This window comes from Rhinopithecus bieti, unplaced genomic scaffold (assembly GCF_001698545.2).
Source record: "Rhinopithecus bieti isolate Rb0 unplaced genomic scaffold, ASM169854v2 scaffold_9996, whole genome shotgun sequence".
NCBI lineage: Eukaryota > Metazoa > Chordata > Mammalia > Primates > Cercopithecidae > Rhinopithecus > Rhinopithecus bieti.
In genome coordinates, this window is record NW_016806973.1 from 4,654,929 (window position 1) to 4,668,733 (window position 13,805).

At 38.4% G+C, this 13,805-nt stretch overlaps 1 pseudogene; it reads right to left on the reverse strand.

Moving 5' to 3' along the window:
• Positions 1 to 4,835: 4,835 nt before the first annotated feature.
• LOC108534056 (tRNA-splicing endonuclease subunit Sen2-like) lies at positions 4,836 to 12,679 on the reverse strand (annotated as a pseudogene).
• Positions 12,680 to 13,805: the final 1,126 nt, after the last annotated feature.

A 13,805-nucleotide genomic window follows, 5' to 3' on the forward strand; every position in this document is an offset into this window, starting at 1 on the left:
ATTGAATCAGATAAAGATAGCCTCTGTTACATTGAAAATCACATGTTGAAGATGGCAAAGTCTTTGTTAGTTGTGTTATGTAATGTCTACAAGGAAGAAGGCTCGGTGTATGTGAAACACTTGTCCAACATTGTTCATGTCAACATAAGATAAACTTCTGTGTATTTGAGATTTTTTGAGGTCCATTTGTTATTCTTACTGTAACTAGTGTTACCAATTAATGTCGTAATTCATAATTTAAGGTGAGATGAAAGAGAAAGTAGAGTAAGAGTGGGGACAATAGCTTAGTGAGGAACAAGCCAAAACCCCACATTATAGTAACCTCTATACTTACTATGAGAAGATTTGGTCATAAGATGACTAGTTATGCATGAGAATAAGAAAGTCTCACTACTAACTAAATCACAGTATATAAAAAAAATGAAAACAATTTCTTGGGATTATGTGTAATTATTTTGCTACTAAGGTTATTCAGGGAATTATCTTGTCATGAAACCTGAAGAAGTAGATAATAAAAAAGTTTCCCACAACTTTTTGGACAATACCTTGATAACGTTTCAGGGTTGTTTTAACAGTCCCCAATATATATACTGATGCTATCACACCAGAGTGCAATTTAGTAAAAATAATCTGGAGGAAGTGAAATTAAATACTTTAGCTATGTGTTTCTCTATTGTTTTAACTTGATAGAAGGGCAGATATAATAATACGTGGAAGAGTTATAACAACAGAATAATATGTGGAATAGCTCATCTTTTCTGAAAATGAGCTCCTTGTAGCTATTCTGTGAAGGGCAGTTGAAATCACAGGCATATGCCATAGCTGATGTTTCAGTAGGGTTAGTACCCTTTTATGAAAACTGAGAATTCTAGCAATAGGGGTCAAAATATCAGAAGGCCTTCCACTCTCCTCAAAAGAATGCCAAAGGAAGAGTACATTTTATGGTTTGAGATATTTGTGTTTAAATGGCCTTTATATGTTGATAAAATCTCATGACTTTTGGACACTGAGGTTAGAGGGGAAAGAACCTTACATCGTAGGAGTCTATATAAAGTCTATAATAAGCAAATTATGTAGCTGCATGTAGTTCAGAACATACAGGAAAAAAAAAAAAACTTTTCTTTTTGTCTCAATTGGTTAGTTGCTAAGGAAACAGTTTTAACAACATTGATTTATTTTTATCCTCTATCTCACCTATTTTGATGTTCTACAGTAAGTTATCAATTCCATGTATTTTTGAAAGGCCAGCTATCCCTCTATATGCACAAAATACTAGTTAGCTCAGCTATTTGTGTATTTGGTAATGATAGATTATATTGAAGTTGGAATAAGCATTTACATTGTAATGATTGCTGCTTTTTTCCTTCTTAATGTTGAACAATTTCAACAGTTTTTAAAGGGCACACAGCTCTAGCTATTTTCATGGCAGCTATGTCAGACTCATTCCACTCAGGGTTTGGCAGGTCAGCAGTGTGTTTTATGTATTGGAATGATTTGCTTTACGTATTTGATGCTATGTTTTCCACAGACCTGAAGTTCTAGTGCTGCTGTAAATAACATGCTGTGATTGTACAAAACTGAACAAGACAGGCAGTGATTCAGAGACTGGCAACATGCTGGAATCACCAAATTCATTTCCTTATATCCAGTATCAAACACTGGACAGATGGAATTATGTATAAAATTTTAAATAATTGGAAATGAAAATATGATATATTAAATATTCATAAATTATTAAAGAATTTTTAAAACTCAGGTGGATGGCCTCCACTTAAAATCATAATTTTAATGTTTGAAATTACCATTTGATACATACCAGACTTGCATAATTGAATCAGTTTTCACAGGAAATAGAATTTTAAGCAAGAGTTTTAGCTATTAGAGCAAATTTCACCGTGATAACTTTTATCTCTCCTTCATCTGATCGTCGTTGAAGATCAGTTGCATGGATCTATTTCTGGGCTCTCTACTCTCTTCCATCGATTTATTTGTCTGTTCTTTTGCCAGTACCTCATTGTTTTGATTGCTGCAGCTTTACATTAAGGCTTTAGGTCAGGTAGACGTAGCCCTTAGACATTTTTATTCTTCTTCAATATTGTGTTAGCTTTTCTATGTAATTCGACAGTCCATATAAACCTTAGAATCAGTTTGCCAATATTCACAAAATAACTTGCTGCAATTTTGATTTGGATTGCATCAAATCTATAGATAGAGTTCAGAAAAACTGACCTCTTGATAATATTGAATCTTTCTATCCATAAATATGGAATATATCTCCATTTTAAAAATCCTCTTTGTTGTATTTTTAATTCAAATTTCAATTATTTATTGCTGGCACATAGGGAAGCAATATACTTTTATATATTAGTCACGTATTCTACAACCTTGCTATAATAGCTTATTAGTTCCAAAGTTAGTCTTCTTTATATTGATTTTGTAACCATAGTGAATTGCTATGCAAATGTTAGCTATTATTATTTGTATAATTTTAAATAGGGATAAAATATGTCATGAAAATCTTTCAGTTTTGTAATGAAGATAAAAGGAGTCCATACTAACTTAGATAAATATTTATTTAAGGTATACTTTATCGAATACAATATGCTAAGTGTTGTTCAATAAAATAAAAATGCACTGAATTTCATTTGAAGTATTTTCAATACAGCAGAAACAAAGGAACATACTATTTGAGTTATCTTTCACTGCATGACAATTTATCTGAAGGCTTAGTGACTTAAACAATGATGATTTTTTTTTTTATTAGTTCATGCATTCTTTTGCCACATGTATTAGGCAGCTGTTGAGTAAACTGGGCTGAAGAGTTCAAAACACTTCTGTCATGTGTCTGTGGAGTGGTGATAACCATAAGCCAGAGCACCTCATTTCTCCTCTAAGACGTCTCTTATTACAATTGTTGTACAACTTTCCAGTGTTTCCCTATGGGTGCTTTTTAGAGCAGGATAGCCTGGGCATTCTTTTTGTATAACAGTTGCATTCCAAAAGAAAATTTCTCAAAAGCAAAAGCTCAAGAACCTACTACCAAGAACCTACCAAGCATCTGCTTGATGAGATACATTAGTAGGGTATTTACTAATGTTCCATTTTCAAATAGTAGTATAGCCAAGTTTAAGGTCAGTGTAGAAGAACATGAATATGAAAAAAGGTATGAAGAGAATTAATGTAACAGTCAATCATACGCCTGTAACTACAATGAAAAGCAATAAAGGACTATTGTTTTAGAGTGGGATTAACAGGGCAAGAGTGATTATTTCTCAAGGGAAGCAATGTAGACTCATGATAAATATGACATTTGAGATTGGTAAGATTTCAAATTACAGGTCTGATAAATAGCATTTCAAGCACTGGTAGCATTTCAAGTAGAAACACTATGCACAGAAGCATGAAAATGCAAGACCTCATTGTGTGATGAGAATGCATTATAGCCAATGAGAAATAAGGGTAAGAGTCAAGATCTGGAGATAGTTTGGGCCATGTTTAGGCGTTTGGATTTTATAATGTAATACTATTTCAGCAGAAGAGAAGCATGAGCATGCAAATGAATTAGGAAATTTATCCTAGCGGCAAAGTAGAGTTGATTGAATGATATTATTTGTTCAAAAATTGGAGGAAGAAAAATTCAAAAGTCAGTGAGAGGAAGTAAGAAGTATTGCATAGTGCCTACAATGCATCCAAACTTGTTTAAAATTTGGCAACTCTGATGTGGGAAAAAGAAGATTCAAAATTTTCTGGGAGGTGTGGATTGGGAGAGATGGGAAATCATGGTAGATGGGTCCTGACTCCCAGTGATGTTGTCAGTACCCATTCACAACACAGTTTAGGTACTGTTCCTCTTAACTTGCTTCCAGCGTGACTATATGGATAAATGGAAGCCTGCACCCAGGGACTCACGGAGAAGAAATGACTTTGTAATTTTTTTCAAGTAACGAAAGGAGGGGCAAGATACATATTATGGTGAATTATATCCATGTGGGAGAAAAATACAACAAACAAAAGCAACTCCATATGTAGTCCTTTTTCCTTTAGTGGGAGGGAGAGACCCTACAGAAAGAGAATGAAATTGCAGGTTACATATCCAAGGCTGTTTTTCCTAGGAAATATGGGAGTGGATAGAGGAGTTGGGGCTGGATGCTCATGGAAGAAGCAAAGGGTGACTGACTTACCAGCCTGATCTCCTTTGAGAACCAAGACTGGTGTATACATTTCAAGACAGCTACAAATCCAGTTCCTAGGTTTTAATGAAGATGATTAAGAATAGCTGAACAAAACATCTTAGAGGTTTTAAAACTGAGCCAAGACTAACTCTGTGAGGGAAGAAAAATCAAGAGGCTTGAGTTATGAACTTCAAGACGGTTAGAGAGGACACAGATTAGATATCATTTCTCTTTTTCATGGATGATTTCTCACTATGCAAGAATGTTACAGGTAAAAAATTTTAGTATTTATACCCATTCTTCTGAAGAGAGTTGATTCCCTGAAATGATTTGATTTGCTGAATGTAGTGATGAGTGGAGACTTAGGAAGGTGAGAGAGGAAAAATGTCTCAATTAAATAACTGGAAAGGGCTGATCCAGTTGTTTAGGAGGAAAAGAGGAACAGGCCTGACTGGGAAAAAGCTGGGGAAAGGAAGAGCAGAGAGAGAAAAGAGGGAAAGAGAGTAGAGAGAATGATAAAGGAAAAAGAAGAACTACTTTATCCAGGAGAGAGAACAAGATAGAAAAGTCACAATTGGCATAGTGAATATAATTATGAGAGGAGGCCGGGCACGGTGCCTCATGCCTGTAATCCCAGCACTTTGGGAGGCTGGAGCAGACAGATCACCTGAGATCAAGAGTTCAAGATCTGCCTGGCCAACACAGTGAAAACCCATCTCTACTAAAAGTACGAAAATGAGCCAGGCCTGGTGGCACACACCTATAGTCTCAGCTACTCAGGAGGCTGAAGCGGGAGAATTGCTTGAACCCTGGAGGCAGAGGTTGCAGTGAGCTGACATTAGGCCACTGAACTCCAGCCTGAGCAACAGAGCAAGACTCCATTTCAAAAAAATAATTATGAGAGGAAAAAATATGCAGGTGAGACATTTACAGAAATGATTTTGTATGCCATGCATTTGACCATTCTCCTCAATCTCATCAAGAAATTTTTTCAAATTATATTTGAATTCGTATTTTTATTCCTTTTATTTCTCATTTATTTTAAATGTAGCCACACAAAAATCTGGTGGTTCAATTATAGCAGGAAATGAATGTGCTAATTTCATCTCACATCAGGGGAATCAATAGATACTATTCCAGGCTTGGCATTGATAGTCAAATAAAGATGAGTTATACCAAAATTTAAACACACATGGGTATAAAAATATCTTAAATGAAGAAAAGAGTCCATACATTTTAAGTAACAGAAAGAAAAAAATAACAGGAAAGTAGGCCACATAGCAAAATTAAAGAAACAGCATGATACATAAAAGTGCACAAATTACATAATTGAATTAAGACATACCTCAGTTATTAAAGCAAATCTAAATGTCAAAATCACTAGTAGAAAAGTAAAAACTCGGCCCGGTGCGGTGGCTCACCCTTGTAATCCCAGCACTTTGGGAGGCCGAGGTGGGTGGATGACCTGAGGTCAGGAGTTTGAGACCAGCCTGACCAACATGGACAAACCCTGTCTCTACTGAAAATACAGTATTAGCTGGGCGTGGTGGTACATGGCTGTAATCCCAGCTACTCGGGAGACTGAGGCAGAAGAATTGCTTGAACCCAGGAAGTGGAGGTTGCGGTGAGCTGAGATTGTGCCATTGCACTCCAACCTGGGCAACAAGAGTGAAACTCCATCTAAAAAAAAAGGAAAGAAAAGTAAAAACTTTGAGGTTTGACAAGCAAAATATAAAATAAAATAAATAAATTATTTCAAAATAGAATGGGTATATCCCTGTTACTCATTGTGAAAATCTGAAAAATAAAAAAAGGACTGGTAAAAGTTTAACAAGAATGTAAACAAAACAACCCACAGAGGTTAAAATTTCTACACTAATGTCAGAAAAAGGAAAATACTAATACCAGAGAGAAAATTTTTCATTAAAAATAATTAAATTACACAAAGCATATAATAATAATTCATGTATTCTGTAACAATGATATAAAAGTCAGAGCTTTTCACATTTTTTTGCCTTAATAATTGAGCAAAATAGTTATCAATCAAGACTTGTTTAAAGTGTAAGAATAAATTGATAGAAAACAAATAGCAATTTTGAAATTTAGCTCAACTCAATTAGATACAAAAACTACAAGTATAATCAATTTATAATTTTCTTCCTGGAAATCGTAGCCAATGTAATGAGAAATATTAAAAAGTAAAAGAAAAAAATGTAAAGCCTACAAGAAATTAAATACTACACAATTCAATTACTGGAAACCCATGACAATCAAGTAAACACTAGTAAGCACCTTACAAATTGTATAACTGATTTAACAACAAAACCAGAATTTTGAAATATGTGTCAATAAGCATATCTGACTTTTATGAAACAAATACAGAAAATATAAAAAGAAGATTGGAGAACCATCTTCCTTACTAAAATGACCTTTAGAACTAAATGTATTTTCCAAAAAAATTTCCCCAAGGTTTGTAAGTATAACAATATTTTCTAGAATTAAGGGATTTTAAAATTGAATAAAATGATCTAAGGAACATTTGGAAGATGATTTTAATTATTTTTATTAAAGTATCATCACTTCTTAGAACTTAAATCCTTAGAAATGACAGAGAATGAGTATTTATTAAAAAGATAAACAAAACCTATAACTATGATGATAATCAAGAATAGCTTCGTGTAGGGAGGGGGCCAGCAACTAGGGAAAAGCACTTGAAGCAGGAAGTTTAGTAAATGGGATGAATATGAGGAACATAAAACCCCAGAGAACTGCAAAACTTATCTCAGGGGCTGAGGGCTGCAGAGGAGTCTCAGGTTTAGATGTGGGAGACATGGAAGCAAGATGACGATGGCAGTGACGGGCCATCTAGAGCGGCCGCTGCCACCAATGGCTGCAGTGGGGAGGTGTGAGCAGTGGCAGAGAGAGTGGCTACAGAAGCAGCAGTAGTGGCAGTGGGAACACTGTGCCCTGTATCCCCAAGGCAGTTGGCTGCACCGCCCCCACCCTCATACTGCTGCCCCAGACTCAGAGCCTCTGCCACTCTGGATCCTGGCCCATGTCACCCCTCTCACCTGACACTGCTGTGGGGCTGGCACAGGGAGGAGGCAGAACTGGGCCCAGGTTGGTGCCACACTCCACGGAGCCGGCGGGAGTCAGAGACAAGTGGAGCACTCCCAGAGTCGGTTGCCCTGGGGGGCTGCCTCAGTGGGGCTGGGCCGAGCCACTGCCAGTTGGGGAGCAGTGAGGTCAGGCACAGAGGGGCATGCAGAGAAAGGCCCAGTGTGGACCTTGAGCACACACCCCAGGCTGTGAGGAGGCACAGCTAGGGCTGCCTACAGGCTCCACGGAGCTGGCAGGAGCCCTGCCCTCCCAGGTACAGGACCTGGCATCATCTCTGCAGTCTGCACCCTTGGGGGCCTGGGCAGGTCTCCCCTTCCCCTACAGGCTCAGGAGTATCTGCTCCCACTCCCTGGCCTCTCCCTACTCCTGGCGCCCACTCTGATCTTGGGGCAAGCTGGGGAGCTGTCACAGCTCAGCAGGTGTGTGCATCCTTTGGGCAGCACTGACACACCAACCCACTGCTGCCTTGGCCCTCTCCAGACTTTGGGTGCTGACAAGTGGTGGGGTTCAGGGAGGGGAGGGAAGCCGAGGCTTGGGGGCTGAGGGTGGCTCAGCACTGGCTTGCAGGTAACTCTTGGTGCAAGCAGCCTGGGTGCCATGAACAGTTGCAGGAGGCAGACAGGCTCCTGGGTGGAAGGCAGTGGGTCCTGGTGAGGGCCCACCTTTAGACCAGGAAGGGCCTGAAGGGTGGGGGCGAGGCTGCCAGTATTACAGACTGGAGCGGGAACTTGCAGTGCCCTTTCCAGTCCCACCCATGGTCACCCATGGACCAACTGGCATGCACTTTCTCCCCTCTGAGGCCCAGAAAAACCTCAGGCTCAGCCAGGGCAGAGCAGACGACAGGACAACCAGCTGCAGAGGAGCTACCCTCTCAGCTGGACATGCTGGCTGTGGAAGGGAGCTGCCCCCTGTGGGTCTCCTCTGAGCTGTTCTATCACTCAATAAATCTCCCCTTCTTGCTCACCCTCCACTTGTCTGCATATCTCATTCTTCCTGGTTGCAGGACAATAACTTGGAACCCTCTTAATGGAGAAGCTAAATAAGCTGTAACCAAAACAGGGGTAAAACATACTTCTTGCTTGCCACATTGCCAATGAAGAGAAGGAGAGAATAGCTGTAGCCCCTTGAGGCCCCCAGACCTGGGAGCTCCCCAAGCCAGAGTAATGATTCCCTCTTTGGGGCCCTGCAGTTCCTAGCATCTCTAAACTTCCAGGAACCACCATGTTCCCCAGTACCAGCTGGGGAAGCTGCTTGCAGTGCACCTGGTGGAGCCACAGCCTCACAGAGAGAGCTGGCACCTGGAGCTGCCCATGCTGCGGCAGCAGCTGTTGTATCTGACTGCATAGTGGCAGGATCCCATACTTGCTCACACACCCCTCACTCCTCCACACCTGACTCACACTCTCCTTGAAGGTGTGGGATCCAGGCTGGTAGCATGAACCAAGTGCAGCCTGCCATGCAAAGTGGGTGGAACAAGCCCAGTGGGCCCAAATAAAACTTGGGCAAAGGTGCCACCGGCCACAGATTTACAGCCAGGAAAGCAACACCCCCAAAACCCCCTAACAATGGGAATCTGGAACTGTAGGTGATGTGAGGAGACAGCATGTTAAAAACTCTCTCACTTTATGTCACTGCCATTAAGTAAGGCTTTCAAGTGAAATTATTTTTGTACTCTACCCTCAATAGACAGAGAGAAAAGCCGTAACTGTCTTCTCTTTAATTGAGGACACTAAAGTCTAGGAAGCTGTTTCCCAGAAATCCAGTGACTTCTGGGGGAATGGGCACTCAACAGTTGGTGTTCAGATGGGCTGTTGGCTCACCCTTTCCCACAAACCTGTCATATCCCCTTCACCATCACTAAAATGACTCAGACTTTACAGTTACAAAAAGGGTAGCTGTGTATTACAATTTATAGTGTGAATATCATTATGAATTGCTCTCTCTCACACACACAATTGAAAGAGAAGCACCAAACTCATTAATTTATTACAACAAAGTAACATTGCTAATAGAACAAAAAAAATTTGTAAGAAATGCTGTTGTTGCATTTCTTAAATGTTCAGGGAACAAATTGAATCCACATTTTATGTCCCTCTAAGTCCATAATGAGTTAGTAAATTAAGCTAGGATCTTTGCAAAATAAGGCTAATATTTTGGGGAAATGATACGGGGGATGATCAAGGAATAGAATGGTGCCGTGGCATCTCTGTCAATGAGATCATTTCTGGGCTTTGCGATAGTAAATTAACCCAGCATAGCAGTTTCTAAATTATAACAGGGTGCCATTCAGGATTGAGACTTTTCACTTTTTATGGGAAAAAAATTCTTTTGGTAAAGCTAGAGGGACCCTCCAAGATCATTTAACACTTTTATAAATTGTTGTTAAAGGATCAGTTTCCATTTTATTAAAGAGAAAGTCAGTCTCAAAATCACTGTGTTAGTTAGGACTCAGAGTTAGCTACTGTAATGAAGAATGAAATAACTTGATGGGTATTATCATGGAAGAGAAAGAAAAGTGAAAGAAGGTAAAAAACTTATACATCAATTTTCCTCTAAGGGGCAATTACTACTCTCATTTTAGTGCATTTTCTTGTATTAATTTTCTATATAAGTATGGTTGTGCATTAAGTATATTTGTGTATTAACTAAAATTATAAATGTTATACCTTTTATTTAAAAGGATTATACTATACATATAATTTTATATCATAGATTTTCAATAAATCTTGAGCATATATATGGCATTAGCATTTTTAGTAAAATCAATTTTGAAATCTATCTCATATTTCCTCCCTCATATATACTGCAATTTACTGAGTCATCTTCCCAGTGTTGAACATTTAAGTTTCATCCAACTCTTCAGTATTATTATTAATGGGACAATTAATATTTTGGTTCATAAGTCATCATTTAAATTTGAGATTATTTAGTAGTATAGCTTCCTGGAAATAGAATTATCGGTGTGGAAGATTTTATGGTTCATGATTTATATTGCCAATTTGCTGTTCTGAAAGTTTGTAGCAGTTTACACACCCACTGGTGCCTAACATGCTATATATTCTTCACAAACCATTAATTTAATAATATTTGAATAATTTATTGATTGAAAGCTAAAAGGGGCTCCCTTAATCTTTGGCTTTTTTACATTTTCTAATCCTTCATGAGCCAACTTGAAAATTTATATTTCTTCAGAAAGTGGTAAAATTGTAGATAATCCTTCTGTTTTTTTTTTCACCAATTAAACAGACTTTTTAATATTTTGCTAAATGTTAATTGCTTTCATTATGTCTCCAAACATTATTTCACCACTCATTGTTATAACAAGTTCAGTGAAGATATGTTTATCTAATATTGTACAATATTGTTGTGTTCTGTACATAAACATGCCTATGAATGAGTTCATTTGAGAATTAAATGATTAGGTAACTGATGTTTTAAAGACTTTGTGATACAGAAATCCTTGGTAGATATTAAAGAGATTTTTAAATGTTTTGAGCTATTGGTCAAAGTTCTTGCATAAGCTGAGACATATAACAATTTTTTCAATTTAAAATAATGGAACATAGACCTTGTAATTGCTAAATCTGCTAACACTCTTTTGGGAACAGCTTAGATGTAAGTAACAAGAGATGCTTGTGTATGAAAGTGTTTCGTAAACTATACTGTATAAATGTAAACTACTACAATTTTCAGGTAAAATCAGAGAAAAAATGTCCCTGCTGTTGGAAGAGTCCTCTCAGGATTCATCTACTCATTAGCCCGACGTCTCCAGTGACTGGAGGAGTGCACAGACTGAGGCCAGAGGCACAAGGCTCGGGATTGGAAGAGGCCAATGCAAGGGCAGAATCTGCAGGCCCAGCACAGGACTCTTTCTCCTCCCCTGTGTAATTGATCTTTAAAAGCACTGATCGCTGTCTAGTGCTGGGAGCACGAGGCCCTTTAAAACTTATGAATTAATGGGGGAGTACAGTAAAAAAAAAAAGAACTTTGTACCTAGCCCTCAATAAAGAGTTGTTGGTGAAATTAGAAATTTGAGGTGGAATTGTTAAAGTTCGTCTTGGTCACTCCTCTCTCGTGAACTTTAATTCTTTTCGTACACTCTGGTGACTCCATTTCCTTGTCAGTCATGGTAGAGGATTTAATGAAACGGCACAGTATGAGTTCTTTGGAGACATTAATGGAAACTCTGCTCAAGGCAGTCAGGGACGTCTAACTGAAAGGCCTGCAGAGAGCCTTCAAAATGCTCATCAACTAGCTCAATAATGACAGAATAGCTTGTATGGTAAGTAGAGGGCCTTTCCAACATAGCAGTAAATCTGTCCCGTACTTGAGCACCACTTTGGGCACCAGCTCTTGCTTAGGAAGTAATGGTAGGCCATGTAGGTGGTCCTGAACCTGGGCTGAACTACAGTGAAAGCTTTCCAGAGCTTCACTGTCGTTAAAGGCTCCTTGTCATAGCAAATATTTAAACATTCCAGAGCATAGACCTGGAAGAAGGCTTCCTCTAGGCTGAGCTGCAAATACTCAAAGATCCTATATGGATTTCTTCTGCAGATTAGTCTCTTTCTTTGCACCAGTTCCTCATTTGGGGCATCCTTCCTGTCGCTCACGCACACTCGGCTTCCTGCACCAGCATGAACTCATGGTCAGGCCCTCTGTCCCCAGCATGCAGGAGACCAAAACGCTGTCTGCTGTCCTCACGGTAAGGGCTACAAGGGAGGACGAGAGCATCGTGTCTGCAGGAACATACTTGGGGCAGAGGTGAAGCATCCTCTCCCACGCTTTCCTCAAAGCCATCTGTTGGTGGGTCGCGCCCAGAGCCCACCTGCAGGCAGCCTAATGACTCACCGGGATCACCCATAACACCTGACTTTCCGGAGTCCCCCTTTATCACAGAAGGTCCCTCTCCTACCGCTGTGCCTTCCATGTTGGAAATCATTCCAGAGTTAAGCCCATCATGCATTTGAGCCTGTTCATTCCTTTTCCCAGAGGGACGCTCAAGCGGTTTCATGTAATCCTTGAGGATTCTGCGCACTGTACTCTCTCACCCTGCCCCTGTCTACGCATCAGCTCTGCCACCCGCTCAACACTACGCTACTACGCTGATACTTCATTGATGTGATGACAGGCATGTTTGTCTGATCTGAAATTGTGATGTTTGGACGGCTTCTTGAAAGAATACCTTTTCCAAAAGAACTTCCCCATAGAGCTGCTCAGTGTCCTCTGCATTCCTCACAATCGCATTGTTGTTAATCATTTCAGCATAGAATATCTTGAATTCTTTCTGAGGACCATGGTCTTGACCAGAAGGAATCGGCAATGGAGACTCTTTAAGTCTCACACATTCTTCGTTTCCTGTTTGAGGCATGGAAAACTGCTTCTGCCATTTTTCAGAGGAGCTATTCTTGGCCCCACGCACTTGCCGTTCGATCCTTCTATTTTTAACTGACCCTGAATTTGTTCTCATTACTGTTTTATTAAGATGGATTAATGACTTAAATATTTAAAAAAACTCAAACTGTAAGAAAATAAAGTGAATATTTATCTCACGACTAAATGAGAAAGGAAATTATAACTATAGATAAATAAACCACAAAGGAAAATCCACATACATGATTTAAAAATTTGTAAACTTTATATAAAACAAGTGACAATTGGGAAAAATGTAGGTCACTGATGTCGTTAAATAATAAAATGTAAGCATAAGTGTGTAATGCATAATATATGTCTATATGTCTACACATCCTGCATTTAACCCAAAGCGGAGGTGTATTCATCATTCTATTTGTTAATATTTTCTTATTTTCTCATTTCAACTTTTATTTTTATTCTTTCTATTTCATCTACTTAATCCTTCATATAATATTACATGGTATAAATATATTTCCTTTTTAGGTTGAGTAGACTGTTTATACTTATCATTAATTTTACACTTATCACCAAAATTTTTCTGAACATTTCAGTGTCAGCTATCACTTGCCTGAAGATGATAAAATGAATAAACAAGAAGCAAATGCAAATTAGTGGAGAACCTAGGAAAAAATATAATTTTTTTCTCAGTCTGTTTTTGGCATACCTGCTTATCATTTTGATTGCAGAGGGAAAACATATATATGCAATCATTGTAAGCCAGTAAAACTTTTCAATGTATTTTAAAATGAAATGTCACAATATTTTCTCATATTTCTGAAAGAGTAACATGATTCTGAGGGGTTTTAACCTATATAAACCTTTTTGAAAAATCAATATGTTGCTTATAAGATACAGCTAAATTTGGCCTTGGTTTTCCAAGATAATATATTATTACCGTAATATGATGAGGTATGAATTTCTGACAGCTATAATTGAATCTCTGGCTGTTCAATTCCAGACAAGGTGAGAAAAAAAAAAATTGTGCACTTACGAAGCTTTTAAAATTGCTTTTGAATTATTACTTTTTTGGCTGACAATATTACATTGAGTAGTTCTATGACAAAATTTCAGGGGCTGTTTAAAATATTTAACATTTAAAAT